This window comes from Herpailurus yagouaroundi, unplaced genomic scaffold (genome assembly GCF_014898765.1).
Source record: "Herpailurus yagouaroundi ecotype Mexico unplaced genomic scaffold, PumYag 142, whole genome shotgun sequence".
Taxonomy (NCBI): Eukaryota; Metazoa; Chordata; class Mammalia; order Carnivora; family Felidae; genus Herpailurus; species Herpailurus yagouaroundi.
Window position 1 is genome coordinate 57,397,625 of NW_024412397.1, and position 16,635 is coordinate 57,414,259.

The window sequence follows — 16,635 nt, forward strand, 5'->3', positions numbered from 1 at the left end:
GGTGCCTTCTGCCTGCTCGAAGCCCTGATATTGGGAGTTTAGGGGCGTTCATGTCTACAAGGCTAATTAAGGCTCAGAATGCTACATGTTGAGCACGCTTGTTCCTTTGCAAATGTCTGTAATGCCAGATGTATGTGAAAAGGTCAAAGTTCTTCGTGGACGAAAGGAAACAGATGGTGGATCAAAATTTGATGCTAGGAAACTAATATGTGTATATACATATATATGTATATACACATATATATGTATATATACATATGTACATGTGCGTTTGTGGTATGTGTGGTGTGGGTGTGTATGCATATGTGTATGGTGTGTGTGACTTGTGTGCATGTGGTGTGACGTATGTGTGTATATGTGTGGTGTAGCATACGTGTGTGTATTACAGTGTATACCTGTGTGTCGTGTATGTGCTTTATGTGTGCACGTGCATGTATATGGGGGGTGTGTGTATGACGTGTGGTGCGGTATATGTGTGTTGGGTGTGGTGTGGTGTTTGTGTATGTGGAGTATGTATATGTGGTATGTGTGTCTATGTGCTCACTTATCAATGGAAGCTGGTCTATACTTAGATTAGCATAAGTGCTTGGTAGGGATAATTTTACAGGGTTTTGTTTTTAAAGCCTTTTTCGAGGGATGGGGAAGGTTGGAAGGCGAAGGAGGACAGAGAGAGAAAGGAGCATGGTCAACAATACGGTGAAAAATGTTACTTAGGAAGTCACTTGGTAGGCCATAAAAAGACTAATATGAGAAGAACTGAAAATAGGGAGGGTGGGCATGCAGTGTGAGGACTTTTCCAGCGGTGATTTGAAGGCCTGCAGTGAAGGCAGTCCTCACTTCCTTCTCTAAGCAACAAAGCCAATAGCCTTCTTGAGAGGAAAATTAAGCAGGAATCCCACACCAAGCAGAGGTTGGAACAGATGCCTTTAATGATCCCTGCACGCTGAGATTCTGGGACCACCAGGGTAGAATTTACAAAAAGAGTCAGAGCATAAATCAAGTCCCAATTTAAAAGGAGGTAGGAGCGCCTGGCTGGCTCATTTGGTGGAGCATGCAAGTCTTGATCTTGGGGTGGTGAGTTCGAACCCCATGTTGGGGGGTGTATTGTACCCAAAATTTAAAAAATATTTCATTTTATTTTGTTTTTTATGTTTTATTCAGTTTTGAGAGAAAGAGAGAGAGAGAGACTGACAGACACAGAGCACAAGGAGGGGAGGGGCAGAGAGAGAGGGAGACACAGAATCCAAAGCAGGCTCCAGGCTCTGAGCTGTCAGCACAGAGCCTGATGCGGGGCTCGAACCCACGAACTGTGAGATCATGACCTGAGCCAAAGTCAGATGCTCAACCCACTGAGCCACCCAGGTGCCCCTCAAACAATATTTTAAAAGCACATAGAATACTATTCAAATAGATACATAGACTCTTAAAATGAAGGATATAAATTAGTAGAGGGGTAACAGGTGAGAATTAATAGGAACTTGAGATTAAGGAACCCCAAACACTATAACATCATAAAAGGAAAAGAAAAAAATGTGCGTGCGTGTGTGTGTATGTGTGTGTGTGGTGTGCATGTTATGTGTGTCAGGGAGGCAGACTGCTTCTAGAAACCCATGCTATGTATAATAAGACTTCGCTGTAGGTCTGACCTTTGCACTTTCCAGCTATATCTCTTCTTGCACAGGGACCACATCTGTTATCCCTACATATTGTTCCGAGCTCAGGTTTCCAGCCTCAGACACTCTACAAGCAGTCAGTAACAGATGCAATATTATTTGAAAGATTTTGCTTTAAGTTATTCTGTTTTTATTCTAACACTTCCTTTAAACATCATTTATATCTCAAACAGAAATTTTGCATATATATACCACAGAGAGGTTTTATTCTATAAATTTCTTCCCTGCAGTATAGCTCCAATTTTAGGAATCTTTCTTTTGCTTCCTTCCTTATAATTAACACATAACATTATATTAGTTTCAGGTATGAAACATGATGAAACTCCTTTCCCGAGAGACTGGTCTGCTCTTAACAATGAAACAACAAAACTTTGTATTTTGAAACGAAACACTTCCCAGAGTAAATTTTTTATTTTTAATTTATCGAATCTTATTTCTTTTATCTACACTTAATTTTTAAAATACATTGTGAAACTTAGCATAGGCCTGGCCCATGTTGGCATGAACCATTAATAATTAAAATAGAAGTCACTGGTTGTGATTTATTTAATCTTTTTTTAATTTTTAAAAATATTTATTTACTTATTTATTTATTTAGAGAGCGAGGGGGGTGGGCAGAGAAAGAGAGGGAGCGAGAATCTTAAGCCAGCTCCACACTCAACAAGAAGCCCGGTGCAGGGCTTGCTCTCATGCCCCTGAGAGCGTGACCTGAGCCTAAATCAAGAGTCGGATGAAATCAAGAGTTGGAGCCATCCAGGGGCTCCTATTTAATTAATCTGATTTTAACCAACTAAGTTTTCCATAAAGAAAAAGCTAAGTACTTTAATCTCTATATATTTGTGGAGCCCTTGGAAATTGCTTCAGTTTCAATAGATAGTGATACAGATTTCTGGTAAATAGATAAGAACCTGATAATGTCAGAGATATTTGCTCAAAACCTTCTGCAGATGAAAGACAGGGATTTCCATGAATCTGATATGTTTGAGTCTGAATCCCTGTGACTTTTGTTTTTTTCCTCAGAAGTTCTATTACCTTTTTCATGGCATTGGATGAAGCCAAAAAATCAAAGATGTACTAAAACTTGAGATAAATCTTCAATTTCTTTGGTTATACGCCAAATATGGTTAAGGCCAGTGGGCTCTCCTGAAAGGAATAGACAAGTATAAAATGCCAAAGAATTGAGTTGAAACAGGCATTCATTCCCTTGAGCCCATTCTCTCAGTCTACAAGAGCTGCAATACGCTTAGTGCAGAGGGCAGGTCTCTGCCTGTAGTTCTGAATGTTCCACATGGAAACTGTAAACAACCTGGGGAGAGACTCTCCTGAAATCCCTGTCGTTTCCACACAAATCTGGATTCCTTTTTAGTTGCCAATTGGGATTAAGAAGCAAAAAGAGAGGGGCGCCTGGGTGGCTCAGTCGGTTAAGCGTCTGACTTCAGATCAAGTCATGATCTCACAGTTCATGGGTTGGAACCCTACGCCGAGCTCTGTGCTGATAGCTCAGAGCCTGGAGCCTGCTTCCTATCCTATGTCTCCCTCTCTCGCTCTGCCTCTCCACCACTTGTGCTTTGTCTCTCTCTCTCCCCAAAATAAATAAACATTTAAAAAAGAAGAAGAAGAAGAAGAAGCCAAAAGAGAAAGCCAGGAACTGAATATTCTCCCAAATGAAACCACCCCCAATGACCACAAAAAAAGGAACAGTTAGAACCATATCAAAAAGAGGGCAACAAAGGGAACTAACATACAAAGAACTAGCAAAACCCCAGCTGAAAACAGCCCAGTTGAGCAGACTCCCACGTGATTTTTCCAGTGGGCAGGCTGTTTATGCTCATCTCTGCACCAGTCATATTTCCCATCCACACAAGGAAGCACAGGGGGAAAAGACAAAGGAATCATACCTATCAGTTAGGGAACAAGGCAAGTTTGGTGAATTGACCTAGGAGCAGTAGAAAACACACATCAGTGACAATTACCACTTCGTGGGAAATTCCTCATACATAAGAATTCTCCCTACAACCTAACACTAGAAAAAAAATGTAGACATACTTGCCAAGAATGAAAAGACCTGAGATTTTATCATTTTTCTTCACTAAGGTATTTGATTCAGGAATGCCTGAGCTGCATTTGGTGTTGGTTTCTGGCTTATGTTTAACCTTTGGGTGCGTTCAGCGAGGAATGTGTGCTAATCATGTTTAGCCCAATATAATCTGGCAGCTTCAGATGTTGACACTATTTTGGGGCTGTGAACTCCAAAAAAATAATGATTTCATATAAATTTAAGCAATTATTACAATAACTCTTTTCCTTATCCTTGTTCAAGATTAATATTCAATAACATAATACCATGGTAATGGCCTTGCAAGGTACTTGTTAGCTTAATTTAGCAAAATTTTGATATATCCATAACGTTGATTTAATGCAAATTTTTGAGGTTGTTTGAAAACTGAATACAGTTGGCCTTTGAACAATACAGGTTTCAATTGCATGGGTCCACTTATACATGAATTTTTATTTTGATAAATACAGTACAGTACTATAATGTATTTTTTCCTCCTTAGGATTTTCTTAATAACATTATCTTTCTTCCCTTTTTTTTTTTTTAAGTTTATTTACTTGTTTATGTGGAGAGAGAGCACATGCAGGGGAGAGGCAGAGAGAGAGGGAGAGAGAGAATTCCAAGCAGGTTCCACAGCTGTCAGTGAAGAACCCTACCCAGGGCTCGATCTCAAGAACGCTGAGATCGTGACCTGAGCCAAAATCAAGAGCCGGATGCTTAACTGAGCCACCCAGGCACCCATAACATTTTCTTTTCTCTGACTCATTTTATTGTATGACTACAGTATATAATACATATAAGATACAAAATATGTGTTAATCAACTGTTATCAGTCAGGCTTCCAGTCATCAGTAAGCTATTAGTAGTTAAGTTTGGGGAGAATCAAAAGGTGCAAATGAGTTTTCTACTGCATGAGGGGTCAGGGTGCCTAACCCCCATATCGTGCAAAGGTCAATTGTAATTTAGAATTTGGGACTAAACAGTATTTCTTGGTATTATAGGAATTTCCAAAGCTCTTGCAAATGGACCTTGAGCATTGACTTGATAGTTCTAGGACAGCCTGAGTTCTCACCCACTTTTAACCAAGTCATACATTTTTAGCCTAGAAAGATTTTGTTCTTTAGCCGAGTTTGCTGCTGGGAAGGAGAACAAGTACCTATCCAGGCTTACAGCTGTTACAGCCAGGCCGCTCTCAGGCCGTGGAGGTGGAAAATATATGGCTGGGACACGTGGAAGATGCAAATTGGCATCAAAGAAATTTTGCCTGCTGTTTCATTCGTTCATTCACTCATCCATTCCCTTATTCCTTCATTCATGAGATGTTTATCAATGTCTCCTACATGTCCATCTTCTGCTCAGAGCTGCAGACCCAATTCTGAAGAGTAAGGGGGAGAAAAAGAAAAAGAGAGGAAGAGGAGGAAAAGAAGGATGAGAATAATAAGAATGAGGATAAAAAGACAGCAGAGAAATAATCATTGAGTATTTATTCTATGTCAAGTACCATGCTGAATACACTATCTACTGTCTACTGGAGGCATGATCTCATTGAATCTTCTCAACTTCTTGAAGGAAATTCTGTGATGTACTCTCACTTTTCAGGTGAAAAAAACCGAGGTTCACTCAGGATAAGAAATTACCCCAGGTAAAATGGCTAGTAAGTGACTGACTTTGTTCTAGAACCCAAGACGCTCTGATTCCAGAGGCAACAGTGTATTATGGTAAGGAGCATGGTCTCTGGAAACAAAGGCGGGAGTTCAAATTCTGGATCTGCTACTTGCTGGTTGTGTGACTTTGGGCAAGTTAATCTGCCTCTGCCCCATTCTCCTATAGGGCTGTTATGAAGATTAGAGGCTTTAGCACGTGTAATGTGCTTAGACTAACACGTTACACAAATATGCACTACAAAGTGTTTTCATTATTCCAGAACCCATGCCCATAACTATCCCTTTCCTGTCCTCGTGGAGTTTGGGGTCTAGAAGAGAATCAAGACAGATGAGTGGACCCTTCTATTACGGTGTGTTAAGGGCTCAGAGTGGAGAAGGGTAGGACACTGATGGAACATGCTGGTAGTCTTGAATCTGGGCTTGGGAGTTTCAGGGAATGTTTTCTAGTTCAAGTGGCATCTAAGTGGAAAGACCTGAAGGAGGGGGAGGCATGAATGAGCTGAGGGTTCAGGAAGTTGGGACCTGTGCTCAGGGAGGGCTAATTGTTTCAGAGAACAGAAGTTTAAAACAAATTAATTTAGGGAATTATTGCAAATCTTTGCTAATGTTTTCCTGACTATTGAAGCAGGATATAGCACACTTGACAACTGCAGTGTAAATATTATTTACAAAAATATGCTAATTATTGAGTCTGGAATTAGTCTTTCAGACATCAAGAATTTTAAAAGAAGTACTTTTGATAACCATTGATTGATATAAAACACCATTAATATCTGTATACCAGAATACGCAGAAACAACAACTTTCTCATTCTTTCCTGTTGCCTTCTCATTCATTTTTAGCCTTCCTTGTCTCTGTCCTCTCTGCTCCCCCTGGCATTCTCCCAGTGACAATATTCATAGGAAGTTTAAGTGCTAGCTATCAACCTCTTTGCCATCCCAGTGTGCCTAGCAGCTTTAGTGATGCCTCAATGAGGAGAAAAGACAGCTTAAGTAGTGGAAAGCAAGAAGAAAGAAGGTACATTCAAGAAAACCTATAACTGTTTCGTTTTCCTCTGGCACATTCTTTTTTATTATTTTTTATTTTTTTAATGTTTATTTATTTTTGAAAGAGAGAGAGAGAGAGAGAGAGAGAGAGAGAGAGAGAGCGCAAGTGTGGGAGGGGCAGAGAGAGAGGGAGACACAGATCTGAAGCAGGCTTCAGGCTCTGAGCTGATAGCACAGAGCCCCATGTGGGGCTCGAACTCACAACTCACAAGATCAGGACCTGAGCCGACAGAAGTCGGATGCTTAACTGACTGAGCCACCCAGGCGCCCCTCTCTGGCATGTTCTGATGTTGGTAAGACCTAGCACTCCTAGTCTGCTCTCATGAGGGAGGCTGCTCTTTGCATTCATCATTTTCTTGCCTTCTATAAAAATGTCTCAATATTCAAAATGGAGTATTCTCATCCAAAACAAAATTAAGAACACGATTTCAATCAAGACTGTTATGAGCTCCAGCGTGATCCTAGATGTAAAAAGGCAGGCATGTGAACCCCATGTTTCTTTACCTCTCAGCAAGAGAGGACATTGTACTTAATCACTTACTCCAGGGTTACCCAATCCACACAAAAGCAGAGTGACAAAGATGTTGCTTTTTTTAGCACCGGCAATAAATTCCCAACAGCTATAAGAAGAAAAACATATCATGCCTTGCTCCTGCAGTGGACAAAGCAAATGCTAAACATCTCCATTATAAAATATCAACCCCACCAAATGAATTGAGCTGAAATTTCACTTTTTTTCCCGTTAAAAAAAAAAAAAAGACACGTGCTTTAAAAAAAAAAAAAGCCCTCAACGAAACAGAATCCCTTGTCAATTCTGCCTAACTTTCTGTAAGTTTTATTTTACCAGCTCCCGCGTGCTCCAGCTTCACTATCTGTGGCTAAGGCAGCAAGGCCAGAGGCCACATGTGTCATATGCAAGGGGACGTTCCTGCTGCTGTGAGGTCTTGTAAGCTTGGTGATGGTCCTAATAGTCTGTTTCTTTTTTTTTTTTTTCTAACTTTCTGTGATTGCAAAGAAAGAAAGCCTTCTTTGCAAAGTCCAGACAGGATATCCCTGTATCTTTTTCTTGACCTTTCCATGCTTTTGCTCATTAGAAAACAAACTCACCTGAATCCCCTTTCTTTTGGTGGAACCTAATAGTAAACATGTAAAATCACAGTATCCATTTGTGAGCTATATTTGACAGCTGATTATGTGTCTTTGACTGATTTTTTGCCTTCCGTAAGAAAACCTGGAAATGTCTCATAATATAAATAACGAAAATGCTCCCGGTCAAAATATATCCGTGTTTTCACCATATTTTCACTTGTAAGGCAAATTGTGTTCTTGGTGTTTCCATCCCATGAATTCCTATAAATATAGGCAGTGGAGATAAGACCAGGGTCACTGAGGAGGGTACATAATTGGATGACCCTTCCCTGCTCTGAACACCTTTAGAATTGCTGTCCACATACTTTATGAGTGGCATGCCACAGTCAATCCATGGGAGCATTGAGAGCCACAGATGACCCAATGCAAGAAGCACTGTTGCAGGATGTGCGTTTGGGGAGCAAATAATCAGTATCATTAAGATATCCATTATTATATTTCGCAGTCCACACTGGTGCCCTTAAAGAGTACACTGATCCTACCGTACCCCAGACTGTAATATTCTGATCGTGATCGTGATGCCTGCTTTACAGCTTTGCTGTTTCCTCTTGGGCTACTGTAGTGTCCACATCACTAGTTTCTACCATGTGCCGAGGATTTGTGGCTTCGATTTTGATGTTGACAAGCTTTTTTCGTTTTGGTTTGTTTTGTTTCTTTTCCTGATTCTCAAAGGTGATCTGGATAGCTGAAGTTTTCAGATAAACGAGGGATTTGCTGAAGTTTTCAGATAAACGAGGGGCTGCAGTGTTTGAAATGGAAACTTTGTGCCTGAGAATAAGCAATTGTGAATGTGAAAATATGTTTCCTATTAAGATAATCTGGCTGTCCATATTTTAGGCATACCAAAGTTAAAATTAATTCTAATTCTTCTTTGACATGAATTTGACCAAAATCAAATGCTCTTACTATGAAAACATATCCCATATATAGCCAAGCGATTATTAACTTATTTCTCAAATCTTTTACAGATCTCATGTTACAAGAATATGGCTATGGAAATATACAGCTCTTTATTTTTTGACACATATGAACCTGATTTTAGCTAAAAGCAAAGCACATATTTCAAGCAAATGAACAAAACATTGAAGCCTATGAACAAAAGAACACTTAAATTATCACGGTTATTCAATCAGTTTGTGATTATGGCAAAGCATTTCCAGTATAAAACATTTGTTGAACACATGCTTGGCAGCCTTCCAAATAGGTTCATAGAAAAATCAAGAGGGCAAGAAATCGAAGTGCTTTTTGCATTTTTAATCCCAACTTTCTGCTTAGGCTACAACATAGAAATAATATGGTCATAAAAGTATCAAGTCATAATTAGCTATTTGTCATTTGGTCTTTTACATTTAATGCAAATTTTTAAACTTTTGGTAGAAACACCCAAATCAAAATCTGCTGTAAAGTATGTCTGGGCAAACTGGAGTATAGGACCATCTCTGAGACATGTACATAGTCCACACCAATGGTGATTCTTTCATTAAATCTCTGATTGTTACTTTCTGGCCAATTTGTTACTATTGAAACAAAATGAAGAACTAAATCAATTAGCCAGATCATGCTTTTCTGAAATAAAGGCAATTTTACTTTTTTTTTCCTGATTTCAATTATAACGTATACTCATGGGGAAAAAATCAAGCAATACAAGTAGTCTTCTATGGATTGAAATTTTGGTAAAATCCATATCACAAAACAACCAGTTAATTTTAACCTTGAGGAAGTTCAAAACAGTATGAAGAAAGTAAACATTACTCCAAATGAATATTTCATCAATTTTTAGATTGCTTTCAGAATTTATCATTCTAAAGAAGAAATATGGTAGTGAATATTCTTATTGCAAGTATGAGTACTTATTTTAGGGGAAGTGCTCAAAAAATTCACTTTATGTGTTGGAAACCATTGGACATACCCAAGCAATGATTTTTTTCTCGTGGAAGGTGGAATTGACAGACTTTGACCATTGCCTGTGATTTTAAGCAACTATTGCATGGTAACTATGTTACCCTTCCCAGAGTAGAAATTATATTTTTACTAAGAGAAACAGAGCATCTAATGTTTCATATTTCATTCTGAAAAGCCCCTTTTTGTCTATATGGATACAGTTTTCCTCTTGTGTATGGTACAATATTGATCTTGGAGAGAAGAAAAAAGATGCATTTCATCTGACACAGTTCAGCTAAATAATGATGGCTTTGACTATGTTTTTCTCCTAACAAAGGGCAGTCTTATATTTTAAGGAATTATATTTGAAGCACTTAGTGTTATTGTCACATAGACCTTTACCTCTCAGGAAGAAAGGTTTTTTTTGGGAGAGGAGCATGAGACTTCTTGTTAATAAAAATAATCTAACATTTGGATTGCTTGCTTTTACTTGCTTTAAAAATAAAGAGTCAACAAAAATGTGAAGAAAACATTTCTAAGGTCATTGGTGGTTTGAAAGACTAGAATAAAGGCTTGATGCTAAGGGCGTAAGTGGACACAATTATGCTGATTTGTTTTAAGAAGTTCCAAAGGGGAAAGGAAGACATCACTCTGAGACTGATGTACAAAAGCCAAGAATCATTTAGGGCTTCCAGAAAACTGGGGCAAAATCAATAGGAAAAGGGGTCTTTGTTTATGATGGAATTTAACATTCAGATGTAAAAGTCACTAAGTCTCCAGAGCTCCCTGAAGAATTGCTCAGTGACTGATTGAGTGAGAGAGAGCGCGCTTTGGGGGGACAGGAGAGAAGAGAGGGAGGAAATAAGGTGTAATAAATATCTGCCAGGTTCAATGAAAGAGGAAGCCATTAGTAATTCTTTTTTTTTTTAATTTTTTTTTAATTTTATTATTATTTTTTTTTTAGTAATTCTTTCAAGCAACTAGACCCTATCATGAGAGACATTCATGAATATTATGTAAGGATTTTTAGGTGTTTTTTTCAAGTCAGTTGAGTTTTGACTGATGCTCAATGGAAATCATTGGCCTTCAGTTTAGTGTATGTAGCTCTCGTTTGTGACATCAGAGACCTACATGGGAGTGTAATCATACTGATCACACTTTTGAGCTCATTATTAAATGGGAAGATTAAGAGAGACCTCTGAAAGTCACTCAGAACTTCCATTTCTGGAAATGGCCAGCTAGATTATTTAGAACAACTGTCCTGCTGAAAACAATGAAATGAGGGTAGTTTTCATGATTGGCATATTAACACACGAGGTTTCTGGGATTTTGATAATGTTCTCACTCTTGATCTCGGGTTTCCTAGGTGATAATTACACTTCGTGATTTGGGTGACGTTTACTTGTTTTTGCATGGTTCTGTATGTAAGTTGTATGTCGTGATAAAAGAATTTTTAAATTCCCTAATTCAGCCTTCAACCTTCAGGCAGGTCAGTTTTGCACACTGAAGATACACTTTCTTTCTCCATGAAGAGAAACACTGTCTTCCTTTATGATCCAAACACTTTCTCAAATTTCACTTCGTAGGGACTTGCATCCTCTCCTATGCCAAATTGAAAGCTACAGGACTGAAGCTGAAATTATTGAAAAGATTTCTAAGAAAATTTTTGGCTAGAACATTAAAGTCTATGAGATAGCTAATTAGAATCAATTAGAATAGTCTCCAGTGGGGTTCCTGGGTGCTCAGTCAGTTGGGCATCCAACTCTTGATTTTAGCTCAGGTCATGATCTCGTAGGTTGTGGGAATCAAGCCCTGCATTGGGCTCTGTGTGCTAGTGGCATGGAGCCTGCTTGGAATTCTCTCTGTTCCTTGTTCTCTGCCCCTCCTCCACTCATGCTGCTCTCTCTCTCTCTCTCTGTCTCTCTCTCTCTCTCTCTCAAAATAAATAAATAAACTCAAATTAAAGAATACTCTCCAATTTTTCTAACAACAGTTTTGGTCTAACAAAAAATTCCTATCCCTCTCATGTAAAACCTTTAAATTTTGCATTAGGAAGTTTCACTTTCTGAAATTTCCCACAAATCAAGAAGTAATAATGTGGTTTTTTATCATTGCAGTCAAAAATTTGATTGCATTTAGCCAAAAGATGTTTTGATTTGCATTTAGCCAAATCAAATTGATTTGCATTTAGCCAAAAGATTTTTTTTAAGATTTTTTTTTTTTTTGCAGTTTATGTATTTATTTTGAGAGAGACAGAGACAGTGCAAGTGGGGGAGGAGCAGAGAGAGATGGGGGAGAGATGGAATCCCAAGCAGGCTCTGCACTGTCAGCACAGAGCCCCAGCTTCATGGCTTGAACCCATGAAGCCATGAAATCATGACCTGAGCCAAAACCAATAGTCAGACATGCAACCAACTGAGTCTCCCAGGCACCTTTAGCCAAAAGACATTTAAAGTAGAAACTCAACCTCATTATGGAAAATCATTGTTATCATTAGCATAATTTCATCAACCATAGCTAAACTTTACTGAACACTTACTGTGTACAGATAATATGCTAAGTATCCACAAATATTATCTCATTCGATATTCATACAAATCCTGTGAGCCATGTAGTGTCAGTCCCATTTTTTAGACTATAAAATAGAACCATAAATTTTAAGTGTCTTGCCATATAAGACAGCTACTAACTAGTAGAGCTGAGATTCAATATCAGGTTATAATCACTGTTCTATACCCTCCAGAAGTTGTAAGAAAATTGACATAGAATCATTAGAGAATGTATTAGATCCTTAATAAAGACTTTTGAGGGCTTGCCCCCCCCAAAAGATAAAATTGAAGAATAAACTGAAGTCTGATGAGCCATGGTCTCTTCTCTGCATTTCTTATATCCCTGCATTCCGAGTCCATATTGGTTATTCTTATTATTTTCCCTTCCATAGTTAAGATATTATCTGATTGGACAGGCTTTCCTAGAATATGAATTAATGTTTAATCTCCAAGTGAAATTAGAAATAACCACTTGAAAGAAATGAGATTTCTTTCAGATTATGGTACAGTTGTCTGATAAGTCTGTCTTCCTGGTTGATATGGGGATATCGTGCCAAATTTGATTCCAGTGAGACTAAGTTACTTGATTTCTGTCTAGTCTTAAATTCAGTGGTGCATCAACCAGAATTTAGCTGATACTAACAATTTATGTGGAGAATATGTGGTGGTGATACTTGGTCTATAAAAACTAATAGAGGAAGTAAAGTCAACATTGGCTAAAGTGAAGTTTGAGGTTATTTACAAAGTTGATTTTGTTTATACTGGTTTTGACAGGATTCATTTAAACATCTCAACATGATGAATTAAATGGAGAAGGGGTTTACCACCTCTATATCTTTAAGGTCTGTAAGCGTGGCCCTGATCTCTGCTTTTTCTACAAAATACTGCTTTGGCCAGGGCGTATGTGTGTGTGACGGTGGTAGATGAGTGGGGATTGTGCCAGATGCTTCTGTTTAGACTTGATGACTATGATAACTCTTACCCCACGAGCCAAGGAACCAATGTGAGGTTCTCACCATTTGCCAAATATGTGTTATCATTATGAAATAATAATGCATTTGTCAAATATGAAAATTCCAATTAAATAATTGGGAACTGGGAAAATTGCCACTGGTTACATCTGTAGACTAACCTACTGTGAGCTGGACATTGGCCGGGACTCCATTTGTTACCTGGATCTCTTAAACTCACTCTAACAGAGACCGTGATGAGTCTTCATATCTCAGTGTCAGCTCAGCCTCTGTGTCCAACAGTCTTTGAAATGTTTGGCTTCCCCTTTCAACATGTATAGTTACTTGAGTAAATGGCCATATGTCTTTTGTGGGGAGAACTGGGAGATGTTTTGTATACTTGTATAGCAAGGTCCTTTCTTCTGGAGACCTAAGATTTCTTGAGTCAATGAACTATGGATATCAAACTGGCTCCATTCTGGAAACTGGGCAAGGGATTATGACTTTGAATTTGGGTGTGTTCCTTCAGTTTTGATCATACATCTTTGGTTTCTTTTGGTTGTACAGATTAAGACATACTCTTGTTTCATGTTATCTATCAAATCCCAAGGGGTGTTCAGAACACTGTATATGTCACAACCTTGCTGTTTATGGTAATGGCACCCACTTTCTTCTGATACTGAAGCACCACCAGCCAGACTCTTATTTCAAGATCCTATCATTCCCATTGCTATCTGAGAGTGTGGTTTTGTACCAGCACTTTCTGGTACAAATGATAGATGCCTTGCCTACAGAGGATGGCCACCTGTGAGTATCTTTGTGATGCTCATTCCTTATCACTTTGATATATGGAATGTCCTCTGGGCCCTCCTTTGACGCATAGCCATACATGGTGTGATTTCAGTCCTTACATAGTAAGTTCTTTCTAGAATGCCCATTTCTCCAAGCTTTTGGGTCCCTTCTCCCATAGTCTGCTGTGACAGTTGGCATTTCTAGTTCACTTAATGTAAGGCATTGCTTTCAAGTAGTACCCTAGCAGTGTGTTAGCAACATCACCAAATAAACTCTCCCTTATCTAACTAACTTTATGTTCTACTTCTCCTCATCAAGCACCCTCAGGACACAGAACCATTCAAATTCTCTTGCTTCCTATGGTCTTTGTTGGCAATATGCTGCAGCTTCTTTGGAGTACAATGAATTTCCTCTCTTAACAGATCCAACACTTCTCCAGTGAGGTTATATTGTAATTAACTCTGGTTAGGTCACCGATGACCAGGGAGGAAAATCGAGTTAGATACTACAGCATGTTCTGTCTTGCATGGCAGAGACCTCTGTTTCCTCTTCAGATAAAAGGGAGGGCACTTGCCTTTAACAGAGAGGAGACAGGCTAAGAGCTCTGACAGTCTTCTAATTAGGCCCTCAAACTAATCCTCAGCTTTTTCTGTTCTCTAGCTGCAGGAAATGAGAATTTCTTTGTATGCTGCCAAGGAGTCCTGATGGCTTTCACACTTAGCTTTAATTGATGACTAATCTCTGTGGCGGGCAGAATAATGTGCCTCCAAAGATGTCCATGTTCTGATCCCAGAAGCCTGTTAAGAAAAAGTACAGAGATGTTGAAATATTGAGGATTTTGAAGTGAGAGATTAGTATGGATTATCCAGGTTGGTCCCAAGTAATCCCATGAGTCCTATAAGAGGGAGGAAGGAAGGTAGAGTTAGAGAAGGAAATTGGATGAGGAGAGCAGAGGTTGGGATGGTACTATTTATATATCAATTAAAATGTGCGTGTCAAATCTTTGTAAAGAGTTCCACTGTATACATATAGAAAAGAGATCAGAGAAAAAAACACATTTTTTTTTTTTAACTGCTAAACTCTGGATACTGAGACTATGGGTAACTTCACTTTATTTTTTATGTCATTTTTGGTATTTTTTTTTTAAATTGGGTTTCACAACCAGCATGGAGTCCAACGTGGATTTAAATCACGACCCTGAGATCGAGACCTGAGCTGAGATCAAGAGTCAGATGCTTAACTGACTGAGCCACCCAGGGGCCCCCACATCACTTTTTAGTAATTTCTAAATTTTCAATGATAAGCATACATTTTTAAAAGCCCCTTTCATGATTATACATGACCATTGTAGAGAAATTGGAAAATGCAAGCAAATGTATGGGAAAAAATAAAGATTATATCACCACCCCATCACCTAGAGAAAATAACTGTTAACATTTGGGTATATCCCATTTCCATATTTTTCTGTGCACTCATATGAATGTGCATGTGTTAAACTTGAGTTGATACTGGCTGTTCAGTCATTTATCCTGCTCTTTCTTTCTTTCTTTCTTTCTTTTGCTTAACATTGTATGGTAAGCTCTTTTACTTATCCTCAGTTTTTAAAACACCATTTTTAACAAAAGCAGGATGTTACAGTGCATTTCCCTACTAGACGTTAAGATTATCTCCAGTTTTGGGGCACCTGGGTGGCTCAGTAGGTTAGGCATCCGATTTTGGCTCGAGTCATGATCTCAGGTTCCTGGTTCTAGCCCTGCATCGGGCTCTGTGCTGACAGCTCAGAGCCTGGAGCCTGCTTCTGTGTTTCCCTCTCTCTCTGCCCCTCTCCTGCTCACACTCTGTCTTTGTCTCTCTCTCAAAAATAGATAAACATTAAAAAAATTTTTTAATAAAATTTTAAAAAAAGGCTATCTCCAGTTTTTTGATATTACAAATAATGATGTGATAAAGTAGTATGTAAATGTTTAGCCACATATCAGATTTTTTCCTCCGGGATAGAGACAAGAAGTAGGATTGGATTACTCTGATAATCAGAAAAAAGAAAATGTTACACTAAAAGGTTTCAGCTCACGAGCAGCTAAAAAATACTTGCAAATAATTAGGAATTGCCAACAGTTTTTGGAAGTAAGCCATCTTTCCCTAGGCCAGGCCCCAGCCTATATGTGTTTAATGAAGGAAGCCAACAGGTGGCTGGTACAGGTGGCTGTCTAAGCCATCTTCCTTTTCCTAGGAGAAGAAAGATGGTGAGCTGAGAACACCTTGGTGATATGGCATAGGAATATAGGCAGTGGATATTTCTAACATGGGTAGATTCCCAGGGGATTATTGCTGCTTTTTCCCTTCTGCTATAAGAGGTGTTCGCTCTTCCTGGAGGGATAGTATGGCACGGTAGATAAAGCATCTTTGAATAAAGGAGTCATTGCATAGGGGCGCCTGGGTGGCTCAGTTGGTTAATGCCTGGCTTCGGCTCAGGTCATGATTTCGCAGCCTGTGAGTTCGAGCCCCATGTCAGGCTCTGTGCTGACAGCTCAGAGCCTGGAGCCTGCTTCGGATTCTGTGTCTCCCTCTCTCTCTTCCCCTCCTCCGCTCATGCTCTGTCTCTGTCTCTCTCTCTCTCAAAAATAAATAAACATCAAAAAAATTTTTAAAAAGACAAAAAGAAGTCATTGTATAGATGCAGTCTCAAAACAGAGAAGCAGCCAGTAGGGTAAGTGAGGCTGAGCTGTTCCAGTCACCTGGCTGAGCCTAAGGGGGAGGATCCTGGGTACCCCACACCAAGGGACTTACCACCCCTGCCTCAGCACACTGGATAAACCGCCCATGAGAAGAATTTCTTCCAGATGGTGACTGATGCTGTGCTTTGCATCATTCACAC